This window comes from Panthera tigris, chromosome E3 (assembly GCF_018350195.1).
Source record: "Panthera tigris isolate Pti1 chromosome E3, P.tigris_Pti1_mat1.1, whole genome shotgun sequence".
Taxonomy (NCBI): domain Eukaryota; kingdom Metazoa; phylum Chordata; class Mammalia; order Carnivora; family Felidae; genus Panthera; species Panthera tigris.
The window spans coordinates 33,813,133-33,828,727 of record NC_056675.1 but is presented as its reverse complement, the minus strand read 5'-3'; the positions used below and the strand labels follow the sequence as shown (position 1 = coordinate 33,828,727).

Below are 15,595 nucleotides of genomic sequence, written 5' to 3'. Positions count from 1 at the left end.
TACAAAAATTGGGGCGCCTGGGTGGCTCAGTCAGTTGAGCGTCCGACTTCGGCTCAGGTCACGATCTCGTGGTCTGTAGGTTCAAGCCCGTGTCGGGCTCTGTGCACACAGCTCAGAGCCTGGAACCTGCTTCGGATTCTGTCTCCCTCTCTCTTTGCCCCTCCCCTGCTCATGCTCTGTCTCTCTCTCTGTCAAAAATAAATAAACATTAAAAAAAAATTTTTTTTAATACAAAAATTTAACAATATTAAATATAACGTGTGGGAGGAAGATGATGCCCATACTACTTTACATTGATATAATTTTTAAAAATGATATAATTTATAATAACTTCATTATATTGTTAATAATATTGAATAATATAAAATACTATAATATATTAATAAATACAAAAATAACGTATACTATTTTATTATTGCATAAACAGCATTTTATATGTTAACTCCATTTTATTTTATTTTATTATTTTTTCAACTTTATTTTGAGAGAGAGACAGCATGAGTGGGGAAGGGGCAGAAAGAGTGAGGGAGAGAGATAATCCAAAGCAGGCTCTGTGCTGTCCGCACAGAGCCCGACGTGGAGCTCGAACTCACGAAACTGTGAGATCATGACCTGAGCCGAAATCAAGATTTGGATGCTTGACCGACTACATGTACCACTCCGGTTTACAGTACAGGGAAAACACTTCATGCAGGACTGTAGAACTTCATGGACTGTGTTTGGGGTGCCTGGCTGGCTCAGTTGGTAGAGCATGTGACTCGATCTCAGGGTGTTGAGTTTAAGCCCCACGTCGGGCATAGAGCTGACTTAAAAAAAAAAAAAAGAAAAAGGCTTGGGGCACCTGGGTGGCTCCCTCGGTTGGACATCTGACTTCGGCTCAGGTCATGATCTCACCGTGAGTTCGAGCCCCATGTGGGGCTCTGTGCTGACAGCTCAGATCCTGGAGCTTGCCTCAGGTTCTGTGTCTCCCTGTCTCTGCCCCTCCCCTGCTCATACCCTGTCCCTCTCTGTCTCTCAAAAATAAATAAACATAAGAGGCACCTGGGTGTATCAGTCAGTTAAGCATCCACCTCTTGATTTCAGCTCAGATCATGACCTCACAGTTGTGGGATCGAGCCCTGAATCGGGGTCCATGCTGACAGAACAGAGTCTCTCTCTCTCTCCCCATCTCTCTGCCCCTCCCCTGCTTGCACTTTCTCTCTCTCTCAAGGTAAATAACTTAAAAAAAAAAAAAAAAAAACTGAAGTTCACATACAGGCAGGACCTCATGTCAAAGACCAAGAGTGGAGCTGGCAGGCGGCATTGAAATGATTTTAGTGTGTATGCAATGAGTGCTCTCGGTGACCATGTCCTTTGTCCTACACTCTCCACAGAACCCCACATTTCTTTGCGCTGTCTATAGTGGTCTGCTGAGACTCCTGCTGCTGCAAAGCACCATGAATACATTGAAACAAACTTTTCTCTTCTCACAGTTCTGGAGGCTACATGGCCAGAAACAAGGTGCTGACCCGGCTGGTTCCTTCTGAGGACAGTGAGAGAGAATCTGTCCCAGGCCGCCCTCCTGCAAGCACTCCCTGGCTCGTAGGTGATATCTTCTCTCTGTGCACGTCTTTGTGTCCAAATTTCCTCTTTCCATAAGGACATCACTTGTACTCAGGGCACACCCTCACGCCCTTATCTGAACCCGGTTACCTGTGTGGATCACATAGCTCCACACATGGTCATGTTCCAGAGTCTCAACAGCTTTTTTTTGGAGCAGGGCCCAGTGCAACCCATAACATCCACCCCCTTCAAAGGGAGATCCCACAGGTGCGTGGCCGGCCAGGGGTGCCCCCTGCACTCTCTGGCTTTCCATATTTGCACATTGTGTCTTTCTAAACGTTTGAGCTCCCTATTTATCCATGCAGGGCGGTGGGGGGGTGGGGGGGCAGTCTTACGCAATGTTTAGTGCAGGAATCAGTGAGGGATCTTTGAGCCAGTCCAGATGGCCCCCATTCTGGGTGAAAAGGTGGAGGACAAGGAAACTGCCCAAGGTTCCCTGGACCCAGGGACCCAGGGACGGAACAAGATTCTCAGGAAAGTCTTTGGGAGGCTGCACAGCCACATGGTGGAGAAGGAGGGCCTCGGGGACACCTGCCTGAGCTGGAATCCGGCTCTGGGACTCGTAGCTAAATGACCTTGAGCAAGTCATGTGACCTCTGTGTGTCTCCATTTCCTCACGTGTAAGATGGCTCTATGATGGTACCTACCTCGTGAGGGTTAGAAGACGGGATACGTTCAGGGTGCCTGGGTGTCTCGGTTGAGCACCCGACTTCAGCTCAAGTCATGATCTCTTGGTTTGCGGGTCGAACCCTGCATCTGGGTCTGTGCTGACAGCTCAGAGCGTGGAGCCTGCTTCCAATTTTGTGTCTCCCTCTCTCTGCCCCTCTCCTGCCCATGGTCTGTCTCTCTCTGTCTCTCAAAAATAAATAAAACATTAAATGATTTTATAAAAAGAGGACACATGTGGGGTGCCTTGTGCCACACCTGCACACACATCTACACACACACAGTGCCCACTAAGGGTTAGCTTGGTGTTGTCACTTTCAGGGTCATTCATTCCTCCTGTCGTGAACCTGTCCTGCAGTCCTGCCCGGCCTGATCGTGGGGCCTCGGGTCGGGGTGGGGGATTGGGCTTGCAGTCAGGTGTGCTGAGGCAGAATGCTGGCCTCTCCCCTTCTTGGATGTGCAAGCTTCAGGTCCCCGAGGCTCAGTTTCCCCATCTTTAAATGGGGCCGATGGTATTACTAATCATAGAGAGCCATTGTGAAGCGTAAAGACCATTCCTTCTTTCAACACATACTTCCTGTGGTCCTTTTCTATACACCCTAGGGTCTGTCTAGATATTGAATACATCCACAAGGCAATTATTTAGCAAGTTGGGGGGACATAAGTGCTATAGGGAAAAGCCAAGCAGAGACTGGGGAAGAGAGAAAGTGGCAATTTTGTGAAGGGACCTTTGGACAAAGACCTGAAGGGGAAGAGGGAGTGACTCATGAGGAAATAGGAAGTGCAAAGGTCCTGGGGCAGGGGTGTGCCTGGTGGGTTTGAAGGAAGGCATAGAAGCCGGTGTGGCTGGAACAGAACAGGGGAGTGGAAAGGAGGAGGTGAATGCAGAAAAGGACAGAGGCTGCTGGAAGGACCTTGGTCCTACAAAGAGGTCAAGTGTAGTCATTGGAAACACTGCACATGTTTTGGGGGCATTGCTTTGCCCCAGGGATTATGCTGGGTGTTGGGGCCTCGAAGAGCTCAGCCCTGCACTTGGAACCACTGGGGGTTTGCAAAGCAGCTTTCTGGGGAGTCCTTGGGTCTCCATCTGGGTCTGCTTATTTTGCGACCAGAAATGGGTGTTCTGAAAGCCTTTGGAAGTGGACAAATACACCCTTTCAACATCTTGTGGCTTATTTATTAGAAATGACTTAATTGGGGCCCCTGGGTGGTTCAGTTGGTTAAGCATCTGACTTCGGCTCAGGTCATGATCTCGCGGTTTGTGGGTTCGAGCCCCGCGTCGGGCTCTGTGCTGACAGCTCAGAGCCTGGAGCCCGCTTCGGATTCTGTGTCTCCCTCTCTCTCTGCCCCTCCCCTGCTCATGCTCTGTCTCCCCCTGTCACAAAAATAAATACGACATTAAAAAGAAAAAAAAAAAGAAATTACTTAATTTATTTTTTTCCCTAGGGGTGGCTGAAGCCCCCCTGCTTGCCTGGCTTTCTTTTTCTTCTGCCCCCGATGATGGCTGAGCTTGGTTCGTCTGCTTTTTCTGTAGCCCTCCAGGAAAACACTGCCAGCCTTCGGGACCGGCACGGATAATATATTCTTATGAAGCGCATTTTTATTATTCTCCAAATCTTTAAGATGTCAGTCCATTGAATTTGGAACTGGAATCAGATGGGGCCACTGGACTCAGCTGTTCTCCGCCCCCTCCCCCTTCCCCCCCAGCCCCTTCCTGGTTTTGTTCACTCCAGATGATGCCAGTTCCTGTGTCTTTATCTCTGTGTCCTTCCCTGTTTCTTCGCTGCCTCCTTGTCTCTGTGTTGACTCCACCAATATCGACATTGGGACTGGATGCTGCTGTGTTAATGGCGTCCCTGGTCCCCACGCACTAGATGCCAGTAGCACCTCCTCCCCAGTTGTGACAATATGACACATCGCCAGACACAGTCACCTGTCCCCTGGGGGACACAGTTGCCTCGAGAACCCCTGGTCTGTCCCCTTCTCATCTGTGTGTGTCTCTGATTAACTTTCTCTCTCTCTGTCTCTGGCCAACACGAGCCGGTAGTTAGGGGGGAACTGTCCCCAGGCCTGGGAAGCCAGGCTGTGCCCTGTCTCTTGGCTGTGCTCTGCCTCGTCCTCAGTTTCCATGCGGTGGGGCCGTGAGCTGGTGGAGGAGTAGGAGTGAGGCCAGAGGCCCGCGGGAACTTTGGGAGTCTCTCCTTGCATGAACCTGGGAACCTGGAGGATCCCAGGCTGCTCTCCAGCCTCTGGTGGTCCGTTCGAGACCCACCGTATTGGGCTTGGATAGACACATGATAGTGGCCTGTGGCCTGTGTCCAGGATTCCAAAAGATGTCCGAGCAGTCGAGTAACTACTGCACTGGGGCTGTCCTGTCTCTTGCTGGAACCCGAATCTGAACAAATCAAGTGCCAAGTGTCTCCTGAGTCCCCCATGGTGTGGGTGCTGGCCTGGCCCTGGTAAATTCTGGGCTGTCACGTGAGCCATGCTGGCCCAGAAACCCAAGTGTGTGCCTGCTCCGTGCCCTGGGCGGGCACATGCTCCCTGCCAAGGGCATTCCCAGAGCACCGTCACCTCCTGCTCCCTTACTTGCCACATCTGGCCCTGACTCCCATCCCAGGAGAGGTGGGAAGTGGCTGGTCTGAGGGTCTTGGTTGTGAGCACCCTCGGGTTCCTGAACCACAGAGGGAGGGGCCAAGGCAGGTGCTGAAGACTGCACAATGGCAGAGCAGACAGGGGACTCACAGACCCCGCTTGGAATCCAGATTCTGCGGCTCACCAGCTGTGTGACCTTAAGCAGATCACTTCACCTCTCTGAGCTTCTGTTTCTTCTTTTTTTTTTTTTTAAAGTTTATTTATTTTGAAGAGGCAGAGACTGCACGAGTGGGGGAGGGGCAGAGAGAGAGAGAGAGAGAGAGAGAGAGAGAGAGAGAGAGAGAGAGAGAGGGAGAGGATCCCAAGCAGGCTCCGTGCTGTCACTGCAGAGCCCTGTGCGGGATCAAGCTCATAAAACCTTGAGATGGTGACCTGAGCCGAAACCAAGAGTCGGGTGCTTAATCGACTGAACCACCCAGGTGCCCCTGTTTCCTCTTCCACAGTATAGCAATAATACCACCCAGTGGTGTATGTGGCTTATGTACACCCAGAGTGGATCGTTTAACACCTTTTACTTTCTTTTTGGGGGCAGCTTTATTCAGATACAATTCACATGCCATATACTTCACCCACTAAAAGTATAATTTGATGGTTTTGAGCATATTACATTATTGATTTAAATATTTGTGGTAAAATATGTATCACATAAAATTTACCATGCTGACCGTTAAAAAAAATTTTTTTTTTAATGTTTATTTTTGAGACAGAGAGAGACAGAGCATGAACGGGGGAGGGTCAGAGGGAGAGAGGGAGACACAGAATCCGAAGCAGGCTCCAGGCTCCAAGCTGTCAGCACAGACCCCGATGCGGGGCTTGAACTCACGGACCGTGAGATCATGACCTGAGCCGAAGTTGGACGTTCAACCAACTGAGCCACTCAGGCACCCCTAAAAAGTTTTTTTAAATGTCTGTTTGTTTGTTTATTTATTTATTTATTTATTTATTTAATTTTTTTTTTTTTAACGTTTATTTATTTTTGAGACAGAGAGAGACAGAGCATGAACGGGGGAGGGGCAGAGAGAGGGAGACACAGAATTGGAAGCAGGCTCCAGGCTCTGAGCCATCAGCCCAGAGCCCGACGCGGGGCTCGAACTCACGGACCGCGAGACCGTGACCTGAGCCGAAGTCGGACGCTCAACGGACTGAGCCACCCAGGCGCCCCAATGTTTATTTATTTTTGAGGGAGGGAGAGAGAATGCGAGCAGGGGAAGGGGCAGAGAGAGAGGGAGACACAGAATCTGAAGCAGGCTCCAGCCTCTGAGCCATCCTCACAGAGCCCACCGTGGGACCTGAACCCACAAACTACGAGATCATGACCTGAGCCGAAGTAGGCACTCAACCAACTAAGCCACCCAGGTGCCCTCCCACACTGACCATTTCAAAGTGTGCAAATCAGTGGCATTAGTTACATTAGGGACAAAATGATCTGTGATAGTAGCAATCACAGACACTTGATTTGCCCTTCATATCATGAAACACTTAAAAAATTAAATTTTTAATTGAAGTACAGTTATATACTATACATATATAGTATACATGTATACTATACATGTATACTATACATGTATAGAAGTACAGTTATATACTATATACATATAATATACTATTATTATATGTATATTATGTATATATGTATTATATGTATATTATACTATATTATATGTATAATATAGTATATTATGTATTATATACTATACATATAATAGTATATTAGTTTCAGGTGGACAGCACAGAGATTTGACACTTACCTACATTACGAAATACTTAGCATGAAAAGTGTAGTCACCACCTGTCACCATAGAATGTTAGTATACCATTATTGGCTGCATTCTGTCTCTTGTACTTTTCATCCCGGTGACTCATCTGTTTTATAACCAGAAGCTTGTACCTCTTCATCCCTGTCCCCTATTTCACCCGTCCCTGCCACTCCCCTGCTTCTTTCCTTTTGAAACAAAGGATTAATAGGGCGCCTGGATGGCTCAGTGGGCTGAGTGTCTGACTTCAGCTCAGGTCATGATCTTGTGGTCTGTGAGTTCCAGCCCTGTGTCAGGCTCTGTGCTGATGGTGCAGAGGCTACTTGCGATTCTCTCTTTCCCTCTCTCTCTGCTTCTGCCCCACTCGTGCTCGCTCGCTCTCTTCAAAACAAAACAAAACAAAACAAAACACCAAAGGATTAACAGCTAAAAGAGAAGCGTCCAGTTCAGTTTTAAACATGTTACTCGAATTCACTAAATTGTTCCGTATGTGAATTGGAATTCGCACTTGCCGAGCAAAAAGAGCTCACCCCGAAGATCCCACCATTTCGAGGTCCTCAGCTGTAAACACAGAGTGACAGAATGGGAGTAAGTCCAGCTCTGTCTCCCTGTCACTGTGCCCTCCTTGAGCGTGTTGACTCTGCTGCTCAGACCCAGGGACACTGAGCGCCACGCGGGTGTTGGAGATGTGCATTGCCCCCTGACAGAACGCCGAGGGCCCCCAGAGACCAGGAATTTTCTCTCCAAACAAATACGGAGCCGGGTCTGTTTGGCTGTGTAGCTGGGCATTCTCCAAATTCACTTCTGGAGAATGCGATGTTTATTAAAAGGTGAGTAATAAATATGTGCTGATTTGAAGTTTAGGTATATATTATTAAAACTCAGCGGAGCCCTGAGTAATGTATAGAATGGGGAGTCACTATGTTGTTCTCCTGAAACTAATACAATACTGTATGTCAACTGTACTTTAGTAATACATTGAAATCCCCCTCTGTCTCCAGCAGAAACTCAATGCTATTTGCAAAGATGAGGTAGCCCCCTTATTGTCTGCCCCGGGGGGCCACCCCACGTCCCACCAGGCTGTGGATTGAGGGTCAGCGTTCACTCGCAGGAAGGACCCAGCGCGCTCACTGTGTGTCGTGGGCATTTGATGGATGACGCCTCTGTCATGGTCAGTATGGGCTAATGGCCTTTCCATTGACAGGGTTTTCACGGCCTGTTTGGGAATTTCTGCATTTTCTCATCTTCGGTGTGGTCCTCATGCAAGTGTAGGTCATTGTGTTCCCGTCTGAAACCCTTCTCCAACAGGACAGGTGTATGGAATGTTCAAGAATCGAACTTCATGCTGTTTTTCTGTGTAATTTGCTGGGGAAGAAAGAGTAACCCGCGTTTCTCTGAGCCTTTCTACTTTGGGGATATCGGTGGGAGCTCACGGAAGATCCCCTTTTTATTAAAGTCCTCAAAGTAAATTCCGGGGACCAAGTGTCCACATGTCACAGAAAGGAACAGAACAGCCAGGCATTTAAGGCTAGGCCGGGGCGGTGACGTGGGAAAAGGCTCTGTCCCAGAGTAACCCTGGATCAAATCGTGACCCCACCCTTCCAGCCTACCCCTGCCCCCCTCCCCTCCCCTGTCCCAGAGCCTCCCCTCTGCACCACGCCTGGCACGGCCCAGGCTCACACCCCACTTCAGGGATGAAGAGACGCTGATGTTAAGTGAACGGCGTCTGGATGCCCAGTGCAAATCTCCCAGCTCCTGAGTCCCGGGGCGCCCCACATTTGGACACCTGGATTCCCCAGAATTGTATGTCTGTGTGTGTGCCTGTGGGGCTCCCTGGTAGCTCTTGGTCCCAGGCAGGCCAGTTGCTCCGGGCCAGCTGCCTACCTACCCCGTGGCTCCTAGAAGTCTGAGGCTGGCTTTGTTGGAGATCCACTTGGGTGTCCTTTTTGCCCTGCATCCGTTTCCTGGGGTGGTCTGAACAAAAGACCAGGCATTGGGTGGCTTAAACCTCCGGAAGTTATTCTCTACCGGTCTGGGGGCCAGAGTGTCTCCACAGGACGTCCTCCCTCCCAGGACTCTGGCTCCAACCCACCAGCTCCTGGTTCGTGCCCCCAGCCCCTGGTGTCTTGGCTTGTAGCTACCCCACCCCAGCTCTCCCCATGACTCTGTCCAACCTCCCGTCTTATACAGACACCCGTCATTGGATTTAGGCCTCTCTCCTCAATTTAGGTCTCATCTCAACTCTTGCACCTGTGAAGATGCTATTTCCAAATCAGGTCACATTCTAAGGTTCCAGGTGGACCTGAATTTTGGTGGGGGACCCTCTTCGACCCATACCAGTCCCCACCTCGTCCTGATCCCCATCCCGAATCTTCTCCGTGACCCATCAGGGCAAAGGGCTCTTGATGAGGTGGCTTCCCTGAGGGGTCATTTGGATCCAGCGGCACAAGGATCCAGGCCTGGGAGCCGGATGACCATGAAATGGTAGCTTGGTGGGGGGAGGGGATGAGAAGGGAGAGCCCGGGTGGGGTCGGGGTCCAGGTCCAAGTCCAGGGCTAGGATGGGAAGCCAGCAGGGCAGCTGGAGACACTTTTTCATGTGGCTCCTGCTTGTGATGAGAGAGTGACAGAGAGGCAGGATCTGAAGCTGGAATATTCTCTGGGCGGGGATAGTTCTCCGCTGGGATCTGGAGGTGGGTCATGGAGGAGTGCTGTCGGTGCAGCGGTTCTCAGCCCCACACTCAGATCTTTGCAACCAGAATTGCCGGGGAGGGGAGTGGGGGTGGGGCGGGCTGTCCTGGTGGCTGCATCTTGCAGGGGAGGCTGAGCACGGCTGAGCTGGAGGTCCAGTCCCTGCAAGGCTTGCACAGCCTCCCCCAACCCCAACCCCCCGGGGGGCCAGGGTGGATTGCTCACATAGGTGACCTTGAAAAGCCCATTGTATGGAAACATACTCGCCTCTGCAGGGCCCAGAGTGGGGGCTGAGGGTCCCCGGGTGATAACTCATGCAGCATCGGGTGCTTGGGCAGGGGGGGCATGGCTAAAATACTGTTCTTGGGCTCTGCCCCTGACAGCCTGCTTCTTTCCAATTACCCTGGTGACTGCAGTGATAAATCCTGTCCGCCCAAGTCTGGATGCTGGGCACGCTGGGCCCTGCCTCCTCCCTTCTGAGTGGACCCTGGGCCTTCTTCCTTGCAGACCCTCCTGCCCCTGATTCTGTAGGACAGAGGAGCCAGGTGCCCTAATGCTTTGTTCTGGGCCAAATTGTGCCCCCCTCCCCTACCTCATTCATAGGCAGAAGTCCTAGCTCCCAGCACCTCCCAATGTGGCTGTCTGTTGAGGTGCGGTTTTCAGAGACGTGATTAAGTAACAAGAGATCACTAGGGTGGGCCCTAATTCAGTAGGATTGTTGTCCTTATGGGAAGAGGAAATGTGGGGACACCTAGGTGGCTCAGTCGGTTGAGCATTGCAACTCAGGTCCTGATCTTGCGGGTTCGTGAGTTCGAGCCCCATGTCCGGGGGCTGTGCTGACAGCTCAGATCCTGGAGCCTGCTTGAGATTCTCTGTCTCCCTCTCTCTCTGCTTCTTGCCCGCTCATACTCTCTCTTTCTCTCTCTCTCTGTCTCAAAAAGAAACAGAAACAAAAAAAGAAGAGGAAATTTGGACATAGACACGTGTAGAAGGAGAATGTCATGGAAACACGCAGATGGCTGTCTGCCCACCACAGAGAGAGGCCACAGAAGAAACCAGCCTGCCTGACACCTTGCTCCTGGACTCCCAACCTCCAGGACTGTGACGGGACAGGAGAAATCCCTGTTGTTCAAGCTGCCAGGTCAGGGATGGCCCGAGCCCGGTAAGTGGCACGTGCTCCCACCCGGCCCTGGGACCTTGGGGCCAGCCCACGATGACGTAGCACTTGTTTGCAAGCTTTATTTCCTTGACCTCACGGCTGATTTTTCCACATGAAACCCTATGTCGCTCCTCAAATGTGTAACAGAAAAGCGGGAGTGTTCTGGCTGTGCTGTTCAGCATCCTTATTCTCAACCCCCCTTGCAGCCCCGGGCGCTTTCCTTAGAGGACCCTGTAAACAGCGCTGCACAGAAGAGTGCTACTCATTTTGCAGAAGAGTAACTTCTGCAGAAAAACGTGAAATGTGTTACTTCTTTTCCTCTCGGTGCTGCTACATGCCTCATGGCTCCAGAGAATCAGTGCAGTCCAGAGTCAGCCGATGCGGTGTAGAGTGGAACGCTGGGTTTGCAGGCCCATGCCAGGGCTCAAGTCCCTCCTCTCCACTCCCTGGCCGAGTGCCATTTGAACAGGTCACCTGAGCTCTATGAGCCACGTTTTCTCCTCTGTAAAGCGGCACAAGGTGCTGAGATTGTGCGTGAGTCCAGAAGCCGCCTTGTAGAATAAACGTGAGTTTTGGAGTCAGTTCTGCGTTTGAACCCGGCTCTGCCGCCTTGTAGCTGTGTGGCCTTGGGTAAGTCGAGTGACCTCTGAGCTTCTTTCACGTGTCACAAAATATTCTTTAGATTTTTTTTAATTACGTTTTTAATTTTGATTCCAGTATAGTTGATATACAGTGTTACATTAGTTTCAAGTGTACAATATAGTGATTCAACAATTCTATATATTTCTCAGTGCTCATCATAATAGATAAGGGTACTCTTTGGATTTTTAAAACAATCGAGAAATGTAAAAACCATACTTACAGGTGGTTGCACAAAAACACAGCGGGCTAGATTTGGCCGGTGGGCTGTAGTTTGCTGACCCGCAGGTTAGACTGTGAAAGCCTCCATAGCGCGAGCAATTTCCTTTATATTCTCAGCGGACTCCCTGCAGATCCAGCAAATGGCTGGTGAATGAGAACGTCTTGCTACCTCTTAGAGATAGTAATGTGGCTACTGGCTGGAGATATGAATGTGAACATGGCATGTTGCCGGTACAGAAGGTTGTTCTGGAAAGACAGAAGTCCCTTCCGGGGGGAATTTGCATCTTAGGAGAGAAGGCAGGGAGAGCTAACAACCTTGGAAGTTGCTGCAATTCTGGAGAAGCTGCCCTGGCTCCTCAGCCACTCCCCACTCAGCCAGCAGGGGGCGCTAGAGGACCGCTTTCCTCTGCGTGTCCGGGCAGCCGGGAAGCCTTGTCTGCGGCGCCCTGCCAGGAGGTGGGAGATGCTGGGGATGGCCCAGACGACCTCCGAGTGTCTTTTCTGCCCATTGAAGCTTGGCTTTTTTTTTTTTTGTGCCGAGGAAGGAATCCACAGGGATGAACTTCCCGGAGCTGGCTGGCAGCCGTGAGTTCTGCAGGAGCAGCCCCCTGTCCCCAGAAATGCAATAAAATGAGAACACGTCTCATGTTGCAGGGGGCTGTCTGTCATCTTGGAGTTTCAATGTTTCAGAATCGCAGCGACCACAGCTTTTGGTGTGTATGTATGTGTTGATGGAGGGATTAGTGGGGGCGGGGTGGGAATGGGGGGGAAGCCAGGGCTTTCTTCAAATTACAGGCAGGCCCAGGAGACACATGGCAAACACCAGGCAGAAAGGAAACGGTCAGATTGGGCTGTTTTGGGTGCTGAGGACCCACAAATGACACTCTCTTAGTCTTGAAAACCTCAGAGAAAGCCGAGAGGTGAGACCATCTGAAAACCTCTAATGGCCGCCTGTGCTGGCTGGGCCCGTGCTGCATATGGTCTGCTCTGTGATTCTTCGTGTCCCTATTTTACAACAGGGAGAAAAGATCACAGGTCCGTGGTGTTCAGCATGGCTTTCTCAGCAAGGATCCCGACCAGTAGGAGCTGCTCAGAAGTGTATGTCCTGCCCACCCCGCCCCTTCCAGGGCCCCCTGCATTAGACACTGCATTTGGGGGCCCGCAGCTGACCCCTGACAAGCCCTCCAGGTGAGTGGGATGCATGCACCATGGGCGAGAATCACGGGTGACCTGTAGCTGTTTTCAGCCTTGGCTGCACATTGGAACCTCTTGGCTTTCAAGCCACAAGGGGACCACGCCTCAGACCCATTGCATCAGGCTCTCCAGGCTTGGGACCGGCACCTGTGGTTGATTCGAAGCCAGCCAAGGTCAAGCCCGGTGGTGCCCTGGAAGGTGGTTTTGGGGTCAGCCAGACTCAAGTTCAAATCCCAGCTTTCTCACTTGCTGGCTGTTTGACCCTGGGCAAGGCACACCCCTTTCCTGGTCCCCAGGAAGTTTCCTGTGCTGGACAATTGAAATCCTCTTTCCTGCCTGGCAGAATTTGTTTGAGGACTGAGCAAAGCGTCCTGTGTATGGAAGCACCTAGAACAAAACCTGGTGCCCCGAGGGAGTTCAGTACATGATGGTTCGTCTCTGCTCCCTTCTGTTGGACTCTGGGATTTTTCCAGAGCAGGGACCACATCCTAGTTTTCTTTGCATCCCCAGGGAATAATTCATCGCGTGTGCCCTGCACAGCTGGGAGAGAGCTGGGGAAGTGGGCATGTGAGAGGCTCAGCTACCAGATTTCTTCCCTTACAGCCCGGCTGCCATGGGCTAGGATCACCTTTCTCTGCATCGTCTTAACTAAGGTCAGCCCTGGTGTCTGTTCAAACGACAAACGCTCGGTCCCCTTGACCTTCAGGAATCTATCCTGGTACAAACGAAATGGCCAGAATGTTAGGATATGTGTGCAAAGATATTTATTGGTGTGTCGTCTGCCCTGGCAATAATTGGAAACATTACTTTACCAATAGGTGAATAATAGAATCAATTCTGGCACATTCAGTATTATGGAACATCATGGGTCATTACGAAGAATTAGGTAGATCTCCCTGTATTGATCTGGGAGGCACACTATCTATTGCTCAGCAATAAAGCAACTTGCTGATTCATGCCTGTGACATGATTCCTTTTTTTTTTTTTCTTTTGAGGAAAAAGAGCCTCCATGTTATATGTGCATTTGTGTGTGTGGTACAGGGTTTGGAGGAGGGGGCAATAAAGATAAGCAGAGCATGGAAGAATATGAAGAATGTTACCTTGTAGGATTGCAGGCAGGGCTGAAACCCATTCACTCATTCGTTTCGTTCATGGTTTTGTTCAATTCATAGTTATTTATTTAAAAAAAAAGTTTAATGTTTATTTATTTAGAGAGAGACAGAGCGCCAGCAGGGGAGGGGCAGAGAGAGAGGGAGACACAGAACCCAATGCAGGCTCCAGGCTCTGAGCTGTCAGCACAGAGCCTGAGGTGGGGCTCGAACTCACCGACTGCGAGATCATGCCCTGAGCCGAAGTTGGATGCTTAACCCACCGAGCCACCCAGGCACCCCTCACTTAATATTTATTTAGGGGCACTGCAGCTCTGGGGAAACGGCTCTGAACAAAGCAGACCAAGTCCTTGCTTTCAGGTGGCTGGAGTGTGCCGGGACATTCCATTTGAGCCCCGTGAAGAGTGTCCCTTGGTCCTAGACACCCTAGGGTGGGGAGGGTCCCCCATGGAACTTGCATGTCAGCACAGGGAAGACGGGAGAACAGGTGTTAGGGGATGCAGATATTTTGGTGGGAAACCAGCGGTTCTGGAACTCTCTTGATTTGCTTACAGTGAGAATGCCCCCCCCCCCGCCCCCCACTGCGGCCGCCCCTAAGTTCCAATGGGCTGTCAGAGATTGAGGAGAGCGAGGGCTGAGCAATCCAAATGTCCCAAGAGTCAGCGGCCCAGTCTCGCTTTTGCTGAGTTGGCAGCAGGACCTAATTTGTTAATTAAGAGGCATTGAGAGCTGTCCTCGTGTTTTGATTAACCTGATGGCCTTCCCAGCACCACTTGGGTTCAGCTGTAGACGTCGCCGCAGCTTTTAATGAAATGATCTGGAGGGCCATTTGGAGGCACTTGCCATTATTAGGCAGCTCATCGAAACCGATAACTGAGCTGGCAGCCGAGCCGAGCCGGCCGGAGCCGTGCCCAACGAGCACTTGGGTCCTGGTTTTCAGGCCCCACGCTGCATCTTTCAGTCATGCTTGAGGGATCGCTGCTGGCCTTTTCGGCTTTCACCCAATTTGCTCTGCACCAGAAGTGCAGCCCGGAGACGGCTCATGAGCTCAGAGGCTGTGGCAGACGTGTTGGTGTCCTGCCCATGACCCCCTGGCCCCGGGGTCTGCCATCTGTGAGTACCTGTGACACCCTAGACTCTGTGCAGGGTTTCCCTCACTGGCCCGGGCGCGGCTGGAAGTGTGGGGGGTCATGTGGAGTTGACTCGTGTCCCCCACAAAGATGTTGAAGTCCTAACCCCCAGGAAATAGGCGCTTTGCAGATATCAAGCTAAGGTGAGGTCACTGGGGCGGGCCCTAACCCCGTATGACCGTGTACTTATAAAAGGGGGAAGTCTGGGGTCGCCTGGGTGGCTCAGTTGGTCAAGCGCCCAACTTTGGCTCAGGTCACGATCTGACGGTTCAAGGGTTTGAGCCCCGCGTCGGGCTCTGTGCTCGCAGCTCAGAGCCTGGAGCCTGCTTCAGATTCTGTGTCTCCCTCTCTCTGCCTCTCCCCGGCTTGTGCTCAAAAATAAATAAACATTGGGGCGCCTGGGTGGCTCAGTCAGTTAAGCGTCTGACTTCAGCTCAGGTCATGATCTCGCGGTCCGTGAGTTCGAGCCCTGTGTCGGGCTCTGGGCTGATGGCTCAGAGCCTGGAGCCTGCTTCAGATTCTGTGTCTCCCTCTTTCTGCCTCTCCCCGGCTCGTGCTCAAAAATAAATAAACATTAAAAAAAGGAGGGGGGCAGTTATCTGGACACAGAGGCAGACAGGAAAAATGCTGTTTGAACCAGGAGGCAGAGATCAGGATGATGCCCCCACCGGCCAATGGACGCAAAAGATGCTAGCAAGCCCGCGAGGCCGGGACAGACACCCAGAGCAGATCCCCCTCCCAGCCTCAGAAGGACCCAGCCCTGTCCTCACCTTGA

General features: G+C 51.2%; 1 long non-coding RNA gene across 2 annotated transcripts; it reads left to right on the top strand.

Moving 5' to 3' along the window:
• The first annotated feature begins 1,218 nt into the window (after positions 1-1,218).
• On the top strand, positions 1,219-13,776 carry LOC122234539. 2 transcript variants are annotated; one of them, XR_006212308.1, is made up of 6 exons: positions 1,219-1,581; positions 7,335-7,507; positions 7,679-7,848; positions 10,309-11,156; positions 11,933-12,100; positions 12,407-13,776. It is a non-coding gene; the product is annotated as an uncharacterized LOC122234539 (long non-coding RNA). The 2 variants fall into 2 exon arrangements; XR_006212307.1 differs by having other exon boundaries at positions 7,335-7,848; positions 11,943-12,100.
• The last annotated feature ends 1,819 nt before the right edge of the window (positions 13,777-15,595 follow it).